Below are 13,225 nucleotides of genomic sequence, written 5' to 3' on the forward strand. Positions count from 1 at the left end.
CCTGGACTTGGGAGGAAGTCTTGGCAAGATATGAAAGCCTGCCATGGAAACAGACGACAGGAGAGAAGGGAGGACAGCGACGACGCCGGGTAGAAAGCCCAAAAGACAGCCCGGAAAAAAAAGGTGTCGGGCACACGGGGTGGTCGGCGAAGCTGAGGAATGAGCCAGAGACCATCAGGGAGTCGAAGGAGGAACTCGACGAAAGATTCCGGAGAGAGGTGGGGGCGATGAGAGTCCTGCAGAGCGGGCGTGCTGAGTAGCGTGACACCAGTCCGGTGTCATCTGCACCAGTTTCTTGCATCTGGCCTCCAGTGCGCCTCCCCAGTCCGGTACGTCCTGTGTCTCCTCCATGCACTCGCCCTGAAGTGTGTGTCATCTGTCCGGGACAATTTGTGCCGGCTCTACGCACCAGACCTCCAGTACACCTCCACAGTCCAGTACATCCTGTGCCTGCCCCTTGCACTCGCCCTGAAGAGCGTGTCACCAGTCCAGTGCAACCTGTACTGGCCCCACGCATCAGGCCTCCAGTGTGCCTCCCCAGTCCGGCAACGGTCCCCAATCCTGAGCTTCCGGCAACGGTCCCCAGTCCAGAGCTTCCGGCGAAGGTTCCCAGTCCAGAGCTTCCTGCGACGGTCCCCAGTCCGGAGCTTCCTTCCGGCGACGGTCCCCAGCTCCATGGCCGGGGTCCTCCTCTACACCGAGGCTCAGTCCGGGCATGGCGTTTGACCTGGCTCCATGGCCGGACTCGTGGTCGGGGCGGGGGCAAAGTCCCGCACCAGTGCCGCCATCGATGCAGGCGGATCCACGAGAGGAGTGGGTACTTCGCCCCGCACCGGAGCTGCCACTGATGCTAGACGCCCACCCGGACCCTCCCCTATAGAGTCAGGTTTGCGGCCGGAGTCCACACCTTTGGGGGGGGGGGTTACTGTCACGCCCTGACCATAGAGAGCCTTTTATTCTCTCTTTTGGTTAGGTCGGGGTGTGACTAGGGTGGGTGATCTAGTGTGTTGATTTCTATGTCGGCCTGGTATGGTTCCCAATCAGAGGCAGCTAATAGCGTTGTCTCTGATTGGGGATCATATTTAGGCAGCCATTTCACCACTGTGTTTTGTGGGATCTTGTTTTTGTGATGCCTGTGAGCTCTACAGAACATTACGTTTAATTTATTCTTTATTGTTTTTTGTACGTTTAACTCAAATAAAATATGTGGAACCCAGATCACGCTGCGCCTTGGTCCATCTCTACACACGATCGTGACAACAGGAGATAGGAGTTCCTTCACCCAGGGAGGAACAGATGTGCTTGTAGACTTGTAGGCGCTTGTAGGAAGGCTGTGCGAGTCTTTGCCTAATTCTTCTTAACCCTAGCTTTACAACCTAGGGGGGATTGGTCAAAGCTATAGTGATTGTTATCATCATTGGGATTGAAAATTCTCTTGACAACAGCCGCAGTTATATAGGATGAGCCTTGACTAGAAAACAGTATATACTGTACATATGAAGTGGGTAAAACAATGTATAAAATTGTTTAAGTGACCAGTATTCAATGAATCTATGTACATTGGACAGCGGTCTCTTAGTTGCAGGGTAGAGTACTTGGTGGTAGCCGGCTAGTAACAGTGAATAAAGTTCAGGGCAGGGTACTGGGTGGATGCCGGCTAGTGGTGACTATTTAACAGTCTGATGGCCTGGAGATAGAATCTGTTTTTCAGTCTCTCGGTCCCAGCTTTGATGCACTTGTACTGTCTCCGCGTTCTAGATGGTAATGGGGTGAACAGAACGTGGCTTGGGTGGCTGAGGTCCTTGATGATCTTCTTGGTCTTCCTGTGACATCGGGTGCTGTAGATTCCCTAGAGGGCAGGCAGTGTGCCCCCGGTGATACGTTGGGAAGACCGCACCACCCTCTGGAGAGCCCTGCGGTTGTGAACGGTGCAGTTGCCGTACCAGGCGGTGATACAGCCCAACAGGACGCTTTCAATGGTGCATCTGTAGTAGTTTTTGAGGTTCTTACGCCAAGCTACATTTCTTCAGCCTTCTTTATCACACTGTCTGTGTGGATGGATCATTTCAGACTGTCAGTGATGCAAGCCGTGGAACTCAAATATTTTCACCATGTCTACTGTGGCCCCGTCAATGTGGATGTGGGTATGTTCCCTTTGCTGTCTGCTGAAGTCCACAATCAGCTCCTTCATTTTGTTGACATTGTGAGGTTATTTTCCTGGCACCACTCCACCAGGGCTCTCACATTCTCCCTGTAGGCCGTCTAGTCATTGTTGGTAATCAGGCCTACCACTATGTCTTCTGCAAACGTGATGATTGAGTTGGAGATGTGAGTGGCCATGCAGTCATGGGTGAACAGGAAGTACAGGAGGGGGATGAGCATGCACCCTTGTGGGGACCCTGTGTTGAGGATCAGTGTGGCGTCAACATATGGGCTGTATTTGTGTAGCAATCAATGCTGACTCACGTCAGAGGCTCAAGGAGTATACGTGACAGTATCCCCTCCCAAAGATGCGAATCCAGCAGCAGGATGCTGAACAAAGGGATGATCCCGGGGAACCTGGCGATCCAGCTGAGGCGCAGGAGCCTGATGACCTAGAGCGCCGGAGAGAGGGAGTATACTTGACAGTACCCTCTCCCTGGCGCACGGCTCCAGCTGCAGGACACCGACCAAGGGGACGAACCCGGAGATCAGAAGCGGACCGGAAACCAGACGAACCGGCTGAGGTGTGAGAGCCTGACGAGCTGGCCGAGGCGTAGGAGCCCGACAAACCAGCTGATGAGTGAGAGTCCGACGAACCAGCTGAAGCTTGAGTGCCCGACGAGCCACCTGAAGCGTGAGAGCCTGAAGAGCCGGTATTGATACCCGGACCTGACATCCCTTCCAACACCAAAAAAAAAAAAAAAAACACTCCCTGATGCTTCCCTTAGGTGAGGCATTATTCTCTAACGAATGTGCTGGGTGTCGGGAAGCAAGTTCAGGGGGTAAATAATTTAATAAATTAACTAAACATAATACAAATCAAGAACAACACACAGACATGAAACTGAAACATAAACAATAACGCTTGGGGAAGGAACCAAATGGAGTGATATAGGGAAGGTCAATCAGGGAGGTGATGGAGTCCAGGTGAGTCTGATGACGCGCTGGTGCACGTAACGATGGTGACAGGTGTGCTCCATAATGAGCAGCTTGGTATTCTAGAGTGCCGGAGAGAGAGTATATGTGACAACATTCATGGAGATTTAGAGAGTGTAGTGAATATAGGCCTAGTGTATAACACTGCCCTCCAGTGCCGATGAAACATTATCATTTCACTGCTCAATCCTTATCTGTGGTTCATGTACCAGTGCTCAATTTTGCATAAACACATAACTGTGTTTTACTGTGGTATTTTGTTCCAAAACTTGTTATTATCAGGTCACATGATCTGGAACAACTCCTGGCCCTACCAATAAGTGATGGACCCACCATAGAACTGTGGTCTGTAGCATGGAGGTTTTATTGCAAATCATTTGCGACAGCAAACCCAGACAGAGGAGAACATACAGTGCAATATAATTTACCATAAACCGACAAATGCATCAGGCCAAGGTCCCAGGGGGTAGAGGAAAGGAGATTCACGGTGGTTGTTAACATGTTTCTAATGTGGTTAGAGAGAGCCTGCTAGGGGGCCAAGGTGATTAGTGCCCAGGCAGAAACACTAAACACCTTAAAGAGCTGCTTATGGGATGAATATGGATGGACTTATTGATTGAGTTGTTATTGACAGTTAGCAACACGCTCCAAGTTAGTTCAACAGATCGATCCAGGTGGTCACCCGTCGGGTGATGTCATTGGCTTCTTCATTAATGGACGCCGTGTCCATTAGTTCCTTGTTACCGCTGAATAACATGTTGCAAGGTCAAAGGTCAAACACACCCTCCATTAAACTGTCATATGTCCAATTAGTCATTTAAATGTAGTGAGATTCTAAAATTATTATCAGATTAGTGCTAATTGCATTGTAGATACCATACCCACCAAGACCCATTGTAACTGATTGACGTTTCAGATAGAGATGTCAAGTCTGCCAAAATTGACCAACCATGGCAGCAAGTAGCCTAGCAGTTAAGAGTGTTGGTCCAATAACCAACACTGCTGGTTCGAATCCCCTAGTTGAAAAATCTGTTGACTTGCCCTAATTGCTAGTGTAGGTCACTCTGGATAAAAGTGTCTGCTAAAATGTACATCAATACCATACATAGTGATCGACAATATAATAAGTCATAAATTATTAAATCATAGCTGTTTAAAGACAGAATGCATTGCAGGAAAATGGTAGGTATTATTATTTGTTGTTTTCAGAGACAGTCAGTGTGCTCTGCTTCCAGCCTTCTGTGTGGTTAGCTGCACAATGCAGCGGGAGAGGGCTCAGTGCTGTATGCCATATGAATTTTTGATGGCCCATAATGAAGCCTTTGCCCACATGCTGTGGCACTCAGTGTCCCAGCCTGGAGCAACTCGGGCTCCCGAGTGGGGCAGCTGTGTAAGGCACTGCATCTCAGATCTAGAGGCGTCACTACAGATCCTGGTTTGTTTCCAGGCTGTATCACAACCGGCCATGATTGGGAGTCCCATAGGGCAGCACACATTTGGCCCAGCGTCGTCCAGGTTAGGCTTTGACCGGGGTAGGCTGTCATTGTAAATAAGAATTTGTTATTAACTGACTTGCTTAGTTAAATAAAAGGTTAAATAAAAACTAAAAACAAGGATGGCTGAGCCGTGAGACTGGGATCCATTTCGGTGCTCCCATGGTGAAATCTGGCCATCATTTTGGCCGTGCTAACAAAAACAACAGCTGCTGTCATTTCATCATGTCTTTTGGGGCTCGCCACAAGATTACCAGGCAACTGGTGGGCGTCCCTGGGTTCCATCGGAGAACTGCGTGTACCAGGAACTAACATACTCCTACCACACCCCCACAAATCCCCCTATCCATGTTACAATGCCCTGTCCATGAACCCTGTGGAGGATGGAGGAACTTCACTGTAGGCATGGGGCCCTACGTAGTGGGCCATTGTAGGGCGCAATCTGGCAGAGCAGGAGAGACAGGAGATCAACAGCTATCTGTGCAGGGGGATGCTCTGAGGGCAGACCCTGGTCATGTGTCATTGGCATATTGCACACATATACTGCATGTTTTTATGTTTAACATAACTATATACTGTATTTCACTGTTGATAAACATTGTCTAATCTAATTCTGTTGAGGAGATAGAGATCTTGACTAAACACAGATATTACTCTTTTCTTACTCCACCATTCCAATTAGGAAAGTGACAGTGAGCCAGACCAGCATTTTTCAGCAGGGATGACATCACCACTTGTAGTACACAGCACGGAATCTATGCATCTCCAATACATTTCCCCATCAGTGTTGCTTGGTGTAAACATAGTGATGCTATGCATGTGACTTGTCTGAGGGACTTGAGAGCCATTTCCATGACTGAGGGAATGGTGTGAGGGAGAGGAGGAGCAGTTTGGCCGTGTGCAGGAATGTTGGACATCAGAGGGTGCGACCTGGAGGCAGAGAGTGCATTGCTGACCCCTCTGTCCCCCCATGCCTCTGGCTGAATCTGTGGGTCAGAAATAGCCGTGCGATGTGAGGAGCAGCTGGGTGTGAGTGTGTCTGATACTGTACCGGCTCTAACATGCCTCACCAGGTCCAGAGTACCCCAGAAGAAGACAGGTGCCTTAAAAACACACACTGGAGCAGGCATACATATCACAAACACACACTCTCTCTCTTTTTCCCTCTCTCACTCTTTCTCTCTCTCTCTGACACACGCACACTCACACAGACACACACACATACACGGACACACGCTCACGTTTATGCACACAAACAAGGCCTGTCAAACCATATTGGTTTTTGAGGAATGAATGTCAACGCTATCAATTGCGTAAATAGATATCCCAAAATACAAATGTGAAGTGAAATTGCTTAAGGTGTTATTTGATTCAAACAGCAGCCATGTTGACTCTGTTTGAATCATCGTTTTACTGTTTTACCAATGTTCACCTATTATGAAGGAATGTAATTTACGTGATAGAGCGAGACCCTGGGCGGGTAATGATTTCTCCCCTGCCTGGCTCTTGTTTTACCTTGGTGTGTCTCACCAGTACCCTAGTGTGTGTGTGTGTGTGTGTGTGTGTGTCTCAGTAATGATTGATGTGGCTGTGTCGTGAGCTCACTGATTGCTTTACTACCCACTGTAAAACCTGATCGGAGTCTCAGTGAAATATTCTGCATTGTAGATATAAATCATGATGTTGTAAACTGGAGCCCCCTCTCTTGTTACGTCCCTCCACAGAGCCAAACCCCATTCCCAGTATTATCGCTTCATGTCTGGGAGGGGTCAAAAAATAAAAGAGAGGAGAGAAAAAAACAGAGTAAACATAATTTATGACCCCTGGAGCATTTAAATGGCAAACAAAACAGGCGGTCGTATTTCTCGCATTCATTTTTCATGAGTTCTCTTTTACAAGGTCACTGGATTGCACCCTAGACTGGTCAGTGCTGCCTCTCCTAGACCTCCACCAAATAAACAAACAAACAAACAAACAAACAAACAACTAGAGAAAAAAACAGTCCTGTGGAAAGTTTTATACAGATATATGAGTGTGAATAGCCTCCAGCATAAGGTTACAGTACACAAGGCACTAACATATTTCTTGCCTGTGCATGAGATGAGATCACTCAAGACGTTGTTTAGACTGCATGGAGATGCAGCGCCAGTTACAGTAAATAAAATATAAAATATGTGTATGGTAGATATGCTCTATTAATATTCATACTGCCGAGATGTTTTACATACATGGATTACAAACGGGTCATTTGGAAGAAACTATTGGAAAAAGCAGCAATTATTGCAAAATATCAACTTAATTCTTCTCAAAACATCATTAGACATGTTAATAATATCGATTAGCATATTCTGTCAAATAAAAAATATTACGTTTTGCCTTAAATAATGTGCAGCTTTTTTTCCAAAGTATAATCCATATCACTAAAAAGCTGATTTTCCATCATTTGATTGTAGTATCACCTCGTTGCCAGTATTTTTTCAAAATATTAATTTTGCTATATTTGTGGTAAAAATGATTTCCATCTTTTTTTGGTAAATATATATATATATATCCATATACATACATGTACATACCCATACATATACATGCTTAAACAGTCATACATATACACATATATACATACCCATATAGATATACATACTTTTTTCTTTGAATATACTTTTATTTTTTCCTGCAAACAGTACCACCCTTCCCCTAATTGGAGTAAACTAATAAGTAATGACACTTAGGCTTCTATCTTCAGTTTATACATCTTATACATATTTTACAGACACAATATATTTTACAATAGTTATATTTTGTTTGTTTTTAGTCCTTCCTCTATTTCTGATGTCCATCCAGTTTGATTTCTATTTGTAACTGTGCTATTTCACAACATTTTTGAATCTATATACATTTTACAGACCGCGTATGTTTTACATTGGTTCTCTTGTTATTTGTCCCACCCTTCAGCTCCATTCAACCCTCCCAACACCTATTTGCCATATATTTTTCAACTGTGCTTTGATGCTTCACAAAAGTACTGAACCTTTCTATTCTCATAGCTTCTGCAGATTTTATATTAAAGATTAACATTTTGCTAAAATAATTATTATGTCATTGATTGATTGACTATGGCTTTTCAAATCACCCAGTATTGCTATTTGCAGTGTTAGTTCTAGGCAAATGTTGCAATTCTTCAGCCATTCCTGGACCTGTGACCAAAAAACAAGCTACATATGGACAATACCAAAATAAATTATCTAATGACTCTGCCTCCTTACAGAAAAATCTGCAGAGCTGGGAAGATTGTATCCCCAACATATATAACATTCTATTGGTTGCAAGAATTTTGAAAAGTAATTTAAATTGAAAAATGTGAAGTTTTGAATCCGGTGTCGTTTTGCAGTTTATGAATTGATACATGTGCCATGGAATGGGTACATCGAAAATCTCTTCCCAACTATTTTGCAATTTATATGGCACAGCTGTCAGTTTTTTGGTCCTTAAATTAAATTGGTACATGTTTTTAGTTATTACACTTTTCTTTAACCTTTTATGTGCATTAAGTAAGTAATTAATCCTAAGTAATCCTTACTTTTTTCCTACTTGCCTCTTCCATTTTTGTGGTAATTCTGCAATTAGTTGGTTGTAATTTTTGGTAGACCAGACATTTCCATATGTCTGTGTTAGCTGCTTGTGTGACATAACTCTAACAGTCCTATTTAAGATATCATTCACAAAAATTATACCTTTAAACATTTATTTTTGAAAAATATATATATTTTTTAAATAAATTAGTATATTTGAGTTTAACCACAATATTTGTTGTATTATTTGTTCTGTCTTTTCAGGTGGATTAAACTGAAATTGCAACCAACTTTCGAAGGCTTGTTTAAAAAATGATGATATTTTGGAGATTATTTCCTTTTCAAACAACCGTAAGTGAGCAGTTGTAATCTGAAAAAAGGGAAAAAGGACATTCTTGAACACGGGGTGAGACATGTTCAGTTTGGATTTAAGTATAATTTTTGTATAACTGATGCCTTGTTTGAGAGGTCTAATGCTTTAATATTTAATAATTTCTGCCCTCCAATTTCACATTCGTTATATAAATAGGCCCTTTTAGTTGTGTCTGGCTTGCCATTCCTTAATAAAATTGAATATTTTTTGTTCATATACTTTAAAAAGCAGGTGTAGGCAAAACCATAAGTAAATAGGTCAACTGTGATATGACTAAAGAGTTAATCAATTTTAACACAAATAGACTGGTATTTTCTTTTCCATGTTAGCAAGATCTTATCTATTTTTGCTAACATTCTATAAAAATGTATTTGAGTGAGATAATTTCTTTATTTTGGGATTTGTATACCGAGTATGTCCACATCTCCGTCTGACCATATAATTGGTTAACTACATGGTAATGTAAAATTAGCATTTTCTTTAGTGATCCAATAAGTAACACTTATCATAATTTGGTTTTAATCCAGAGAGGTTAGCAAAAGTATCTAGATCCTCTATAAGGCCGTGGAGGGACTCTAATTGTGGTTTTAAAAGAAAACACGAATCATCAGCGTACAATGACACCTTTGTTTTAAGCCATGGATTTCTAATCCCGTAACCTCTCTAGGGTAGGAGGCAGCATTCGGAATTTTGGATGCCCAAATGAAACGGCGTGCTACTCGGGCCCAGAAGATATAATATGCGTATAACTGGTAGATTTGGATAGAAAACACTCTAAAGTTGATTTAGCAGGCGAAAACCTGAGAAAAGTCCATTCCAGAAGTAGTTTTTTTTGGTTTTGTAGTTTTATATTTAATGCCATTACAGTATTCATTGATTGAGGACTCCATTTGCGGTTCCTATGTCTTCCACTAGATGTCAACAGTCTTTAGAAATCGTTTCAGGCTTGTATTCTTATAAATGAGGGAGCAAGACCAGTCTGAACGAGTGGACCCTAACGTGACGCAGAGTTTTTTCAGGCGCATGTGCATTTCTTGTTTACCTTTTATATTGACAACGTTATTATCCGGTTGAAATATTATAGATCATTTAGGCTAAAAAACAACCTGTGGATTGAATATAAACATTGTTTGACATGTTTCTATGAACTTTACGGATACAATTTGGATTTTTTTGTCTGATTGTTTTGACTGAGTTTGAGCCTGTGGATTATTGAAGAAAACTCGCTAACAAAACTGACGTTTTTGGATATAAAGAGACTTCATCGAACAAAAGGAACATTTATTGAGTAAATGAATGTCTTCTGATTGCCACCATATGAAGATCATCAAAGGTAAGGGATTAATTTTATCTCTATTTCTGTGTTTTGTAACGCTTCTGCTTGGCTGGTTACTGTTTGTAATAATTTGTCAACTGGGCTATGTTCTGGGCTAGGCATGCTCTGGGCTAGGTATGCTTTCGCCGAAAAGCATTTTATAAATATGACACTGTGGTTGGTTTAACAAGAAGTTCATCTTTAAACCTATGTAAAATATGCTTTGTTTTCTGAATTTTTATAATGAGCATTTCTGTAATTGAATTTGTCGCTCTGCAACCTCACTGGATATTGGCCAGATGGGACACTAGCATCCCACATACCCTGGAGAGGTTATTATTATTGTTGGATCTAATTTTAACAGCTAACATTTCGATGGCAATAATAAATAGATATGCCGATAGTGGGCAACCTTGTTTTACTCCTCTAGATAGTTTAAAACTTTTGAGATGTAGCCATTATTTACTATTTTACACCCACGGTTACTATACATAACTTTAACCCATTCTATAAGAGATTCCCCAAAATTGAAATATTCTAGGCATTTATATATAAACTACAATCATACTCTATCAAAAGCCTTTTTAAAATCTGGTGTCCCCAATATTTCATAGTATTCTACTGTTTCCAGTACTTGTCTTATACAGTATTACAGTGGGGAGAAGAAGTATTTGATACACTGCCGATTTTGCATTTTTTCCTACTTACAAAGAATGTAGAGGTCTGTAATTTTTATCATAGGTACACTTCAAAATCTAAAACAAAAATCCAGAAAATCACATTGTATGACTTTTAAGAAATTAATTTGCATTTTATTGCATGACATAAGTATTTGATCACCTATCAACCAGTAAGAATTCTGGCTCTCACAGACCTGTTAGTTTTTCTTTAAGAAGCCCTCCTGTTCTCCACTCATTACCTGCACCTGTTTGAACTCATTACCTGTATAAAAGACACCTGTCCACACACTCAATCAAACAGACTCCAACCTCTCCACAATGGCCAAGACCAGAGAGCTGTGTAAGGACATCAGGGCTAAATTGCAGACCTGCGCTGGGATGGGCTACAGGACAATTGGCAAGCAGCTTGGTGAGAAGGCAACAACTGTTGCCGCAATTATTCGAAAATGGAAGAAGTTCAAGATGACGGTCAATCACCCTCGGTCTGGGGCTCCATGCAAGATCTCACCTCGTGGGGCATCAATGATCATGGGGAAGGTAAGGGATCAGCCCAGAACTACACGGCAGGACCTGGTCAATGACCTGAAGAGAGCTGGGACCACAGTCTCAAAGAAAACCATTAGTAACACACTACGCCGTCATGGATTAAAATCCTTCAGCGCACGCAAGGTCCCCCTGTTCAAGCCAGCGCATGTCCAGGCCCGTCTGAAGTTTGCCAATGACCATCTGGATGTTCCAGAGGAGGAATGGGAGAAGGTCATGTGGTCTGATGAGACAAAATTAGAGCTTTTTGGTCTAAACTCCACTCGCCGTGTTTGGAGGAAGAAGGAGGATGAGTATAACCCCAAGAACACCATCCCAACCGTGAAGCATGGAGGTGGAAACATCATTCTTTGGGGATGCTTTTCTGCAAAGGGGGCAGGACGACTGCACCGTTTTGAGGGGAGGATGGATGGGGCCATGTATCGCGAGATCTTGGCCAACAACCTCCTTCCCTCAGTAAGAGCATTGAAGATGGGTCGTGGCTGGGTCTTCCAGCATGACAACGACACACAGCCAGGGCAACTAAGGAGTGGCTCCGTAAGAAGCATCTCAAGGTCCTGGAGTGGCCTAGCCAGTCTCCAGACCTGAACCCAATAGAACATCTTTGGAGGGAGCTGAAAGTCCATATTGCCCAGCGACAGCCATGAAAAGTGAAGGATCTGGAGAAAGTCTGTATGGAGGAGTGGGCCAAAATCCCTGCTGCAGTGTGTGCAAACCTGGTCAAGAACTACAGGAAACGTATGATCTCTGTAATTGCAAACAAAGGTTTCTGTACCAAATATTAAGTTCTGCTTTTCTGATGTGTCAAATACTTATGTCATGCAATAAAATGCTAATTAATTACTTAAAAATCATACAATGTGATTTTCTGGATTTTTGTTTTAGATTCCGTCTCTCACAGTTGAAGTTAACCTATGATAAAAATTACAGACCTACATTACAGACCTACAAAACCTACATGTTTTGTAAGTAGGAAAACCTGCAAAATCGGCAGTGTATCAAATACTTCTTCTCCCCACTGCATCTCCAATGTACTGTATCATCCATGTAAAAAATCTGTCTGATTAAGATGAATAACAGACGACAACACTTTTTAACTCTATGCACCAAGCATTTTGCTAGGATTTTTGCATCACAACACTGAAGTGTAACAGGCCTCCAATTTTTTAAATGGACTGGATCTTATATACCGCTTGGGTCCTGTTTCAGTAATAATGATATCAGACCTTCTTGTTGTGAGTCTGATAATCTACCATTTATATAGGAGTGGTTAAAACATGCTAATAATGGTCCTCTGAGTATATAAAAAAATGGTATACTTCTACTGGTATGCCATTCAGCCCTGGAGTTTTCCCAGCCTTAAAGGCTTTAATTGTATTATGAAGTTCCTCCTCTGTAATTTGGCCTTCACATGAGGCTCTCTGTACAGATCTTAATTTGTTATTATTATTATTAGGGAAAAAATCCTTACAATTAGCTTCGGTTAGTGGAGATGGAGGAGACTGAAACAAAAACATTCTTAAAGTACTTCCTCTTTCAAAATATCATACGGTGAACAATGTGTGACTCCATCATTTGTAACAAGTTTCAATAAAAATAATTGGTAGCATTTCTTTATTGAATATTGAAAAAGAATTTGGTGCATTTTTCCCCATATTCCATCGAGTTCGCTTTATTTTTTAAAATGTTATTCCACTGGATCTTTCTTGAATAAGTTCCTCAATTTCTTTTTGTTTTTCCTCTAACTTATCCTGTGCCTCTATGGTACAGTTTTTATTGCTATCTAACTGTGCTGTTAGTCCTTCAATTTCCTTTGTTAATATGGACTCTTTTGATCTAAATTGCTTTTGTTTTATAGATTAATTGCATGGCCTCTAAAGGCACATTTAAAAGTGTTCCATACAATAAGGGGATCTGCTATGTTATGTCTGAAAAAGTCTGTTATAAATTATTCTGTCAGCTAGTAGGCTTTATCATCTAGTAGGCTTTGATTAAATTTCCAATATCCTCGCCCACGTGGAAATTCTGTAATAGTAATATATATGCCAATTATGTGATGATCCGACCGCATTCTGTCCCCGATCAACACTTTAAAACTTTTGGTACCAGGAAGA

The sequence above is a fragment of the Oncorhynchus mykiss genome, chromosome 25 (assembly GCF_013265735.2).
Source record: "Oncorhynchus mykiss isolate Arlee chromosome 25, USDA_OmykA_1.1, whole genome shotgun sequence".
Lineage (NCBI taxonomy): Eukaryota > Metazoa > Chordata > Actinopteri > Salmoniformes > Salmonidae > Oncorhynchus > Oncorhynchus mykiss.